General features: G+C 42.2%; 1 long non-coding RNA gene across 2 annotated transcripts in view; it reads left to right on the top strand.

Moving 5' to 3' along the window:
* Positions 1-3,836, top strand: part of LOC119417477 — a 50,759-nt gene that overhangs the window by 45,698 nt on the left and 1,225 nt on the right. The window lies entirely within an intron of this gene.

Below are 3,836 nucleotides of genomic sequence, written 5' to 3'. Positions count from 1 at the left end.
TATATGTATGTATGTATATGTATGTATATATATATATGTATGTATGTATGTATGTATATGTATGTATATATATATATATGTATGTATGTATATGTATGTATATATATATATATGTATATATGTATGTATGTATATATATATATATATGTACGTATGTATATATATATATATATATATTTATACTGTATATAAACGAAACAAAAACAGCTACATTATAAAGTGATGTAAATACTAAAAACAGGAACATTTCTGTTGGTTTATGCCATGAACTTAACAGATGTTTAAAGCCATTTAACATTTAATTTAATTCATTTATTCATTAATTTAAAAGAAACAAATTCATCAAAAAAGAAAACATTGAATGAAGAGTGCAGAAAGAAGAAAAGTCTTATATCTGCCCCTTACAGGTCCTTCTCAAAAAATTAGCATATTGTGATAAAGGTCATTATTTTCCATAATGTAATGATAAAAATGAAACTTTCATATATTTCAGATTCATTACACACCAACTGAAATATGTCATGTCTTTAATTGTTTTAATACTGATGATTATGGCATACAGCTCATGAAAACCCAAAATGCCTGTACCAAAAAATTAGCATATCATGAAAAGCTTCTCTAAACAAGCTATTAACCTAACCATCTGAATCAACGACGTAACTCTAAACACCTGCAAAAGATTCCTGAGGCTTTTAAAAACTCCCAGCCTTGTTCATTACTCAAAACCGCAATCATGGGTAAGACTGCCGACCTGACTGCTGTCCAGAAGGCCATCATTGACACCCTCAAGCAAGAGGGTAAGACACAGAAAGAAATTGCTGAACGAATAGGCTGTTCCCAGAGTGCTGTATCAAGGCACCTCAGTGGGAAGTCTGTGGAAAGGGAAAAGTGTGGCAGAAAACGCTGCACAACGAGAAGAGGTGACCGGACCCTGAGGAGGATTGTGGAGAAGGGCCGATTTCAGACCTTGGGGGACCTACAGAAGCAGTGCACTGAGCCTGGAGTAGAAACATCCAGAGCCACCGTGCACAGGCGTGTGCAGGAAATGGGCTACAGGTGCCGCATTCCCCAGGTCAAGCCACTTTTGAACCAGAAACAGCGGCAGAAGCGCCTGACCTGGGCTACAGAGAAGCAGCACTGGACTGTTGCTCAGTGGTCCAAAGTACTTTTTTGGATGAAAGTAAATTTTGCATGTCATTAGGAAATCAAGTTGCCAGTCTGGAGGAAGACTGGGGAGAAGGAAATGCCAAAATGCCAGAAGTCCAGTGTGAAGCACCCACAGTCAGTGATGGTCTGGGGTGCCATGTCAGCTGCTGGTGTTGGTCCACTGTGTTTTATCAAGGGCAGCGTCAATGCAGCTAGCTATTTTGGAGCACTTCATGCTTCCATCTGCTGAAAAGCTTTATGGAGATGAAGATTTCATTTTTCAGCACGACCTGGCACCTGCTCACAGTGCCAAAACCACTGGTACATGGTTTACTGACCATGGTATTACTGTGCTCAATTGGCCTGCCAACTCTCCTGACCTGAACCCCATAGAGAACCTGTGGGATATTGTGAAGAGAAAGTTGAGAGACGCAAGACCCAACACTCTGGATGAGCTAAAGGCCGCTATCGAAGCATCCTGGGCCTCCATAACACCTCAGCAGTGCCACAGGCTGATTGCCTCCATGCCACGCCACATTGAAGCAGTCATTCATGCAAAAGGATTCCTGACCAAGTATTGAGTGCATAACTGAACATGATTATTTGAAGATTGGCGTTTTTTGTATTAAAAACACTAGTTAGTCAAATAGCTTAAAAAAATGTACACAAAAATATAAACAAATGTATCTTTATACCTACACAATATGTAGCTAATTTGTAAAATGTGTCCTTGAGGGAAGAGTGTAACTTGGATTAAAAGAGTGGATTATTGTAACCTGGATTAAAAGTGTGGATCATTGTAGTGAAGCCTTCGTCTTCAACCATTGACCGAGGCCTTGTGTCAGTGACGATCATTTAAGGATGCTTTCCGTGAAGACAGCTGCTGCTGTGGTGTCCATGATGTCTGTCCATCATGAAGTGTTGTTGTTTGTTGTTGTTTTCTGGAATGAGAGAGTACATATGTATTATAGCATAATTTACAGCAACTCAAGAAATGCCTTGTTTCACTTTGTGTTAGGTTCAGGCAAAAGTAGCTAAAAGAGCAATTACACACACACACACACACACACACACACACACACACACACACATATATATAAAATACTTAATTACACACATTTGAGTAGATGTAATAAATTACCTTAATTCCTGTTTAAATGCAATTCATCCTGCCATACCTGTAGTGTCTTCAGACTTTGCGAGCAAATTAAAAGTTGAAGCTTAATCATTAAATTATTGTCTTTGTGTTAGATGTATTTAAAAATCACATTTAAACACTGCTTGTACCAATTAAACTAAATAAAAAGTAACACACACGTTCTCTATCACCGTCATTAATTAGCAAACAAACAAACAAACAGCTTCATCTACCAGAGAGACTGATGTTACGTTTTCTCACTTGGAAACAGAACAATGTGTTAAATTGTAGAGACTCACCTGCAACACATGAGTTGAGAGTGAAACGAGTTGTATCTGCTGCAGCTCATGACTCCGACATGTTTTCGTTTATCAGCGTGGTTCTCCTGTGTCGTGTCGTCAATTTTCAAAGCGGCATGCATCTCATTTTTTATCTTTGTGAGGAGCTCCCACTCTTTGGAGGACTTGGGTCGAACAGTTTTCTCTGCATCGGTCATTTGTAAAATTTACTTATTTTCCTTTGAAAACACCGCCTCTGCTCTGCTTCTGCTTCAGTCTGTTCAACTCGCGCGGCAGTTTTTAAAAATTTTTTTTTACTTTATTCAGTCAGTCAACATTGACAATGAACTGCTCGTGAACAAAACGGTCCGCAGCGCCGTGGAAGACGCATAATCGCGCGACACAATGAATCGATAATGAAATTCATTGCCAGCGCTTTTAATCATCGATTTTTATTGATTTTATCGATTCGTTGTTGCAGCCCTAATCAGAACACTGTCGGTCACTGATTGGTCATGGGGCATAGTCATTGGATCTTTGAGAAACTTTTCAAAACAACTGATCCACCATTTGTAATAACTCCAACTCGGAGTGATTTGACCTATTTTTAAGTTTTTAAAAACAATAATGTAAACACCGTGGTCTATAATGACATGCAGTTTCTAGTGCTTGGTGGCCGACGACAAAATTCAGAGCGAGTTAAATGGAGCTCCACCGTTCCTCTCCACCGGAGCCTTGGAGCCCTCTCAGGCCGAGCAAGCACCCCCCCCCCCCCCCCCCCCCCCCGCACCCCCCCCCCCCCCCCCCCCCCCCCCCAACACACACACACACACACACACACTATCACCAGAGAGAAACAGGAGAACCCCGGACGACCTCAAGCAGCCACAGTGCAGAAGCCCCAGGAGGTTGCAGCAATAAACCCACAGACCCTGCTGGCATCCCGCTACGCCAGAGCAGATCTAGCCATGGACACAGAGCCCCGAGGTCATACCACCCCCACAACAGAGCCTCGACAGAGCCAGGACACCCGAGCCCCAGCAAACAGCCACTAGGGTGGGTTGGCACACACCCAAGCACTCAGCCCCAGATGCCACCAGTTTGCCGGCAGCAGGGGCACTAGCCACCGGAGGGAAGTGTGACAGAAGGAAGTACCAAAATGATCCACGAGATTGCCCGTTCACCCCCACAACCATTGCCCAGAGTCCTAAATGTCTACATGCTCCATTTGGGAGTGGGCACAGGTACTCGAGGCAAGATTGATTACACATCCC

Source organism: Nematolebias whitei, chromosome 11, assembly GCF_014905685.2.
Source record: "Nematolebias whitei isolate Nwh7 chromosome 11, NemWhi1, whole genome shotgun sequence".
In the NCBI taxonomy this organism is placed as follows: domain Eukaryota; kingdom Metazoa; phylum Chordata; class Actinopteri; order Cyprinodontiformes; family Rivulidae; genus Nematolebias; species Nematolebias whitei.
Note: the sequence above shows the minus strand (reverse complement) of the source record. Positions and strands in the feature narration are given on the sequence as shown.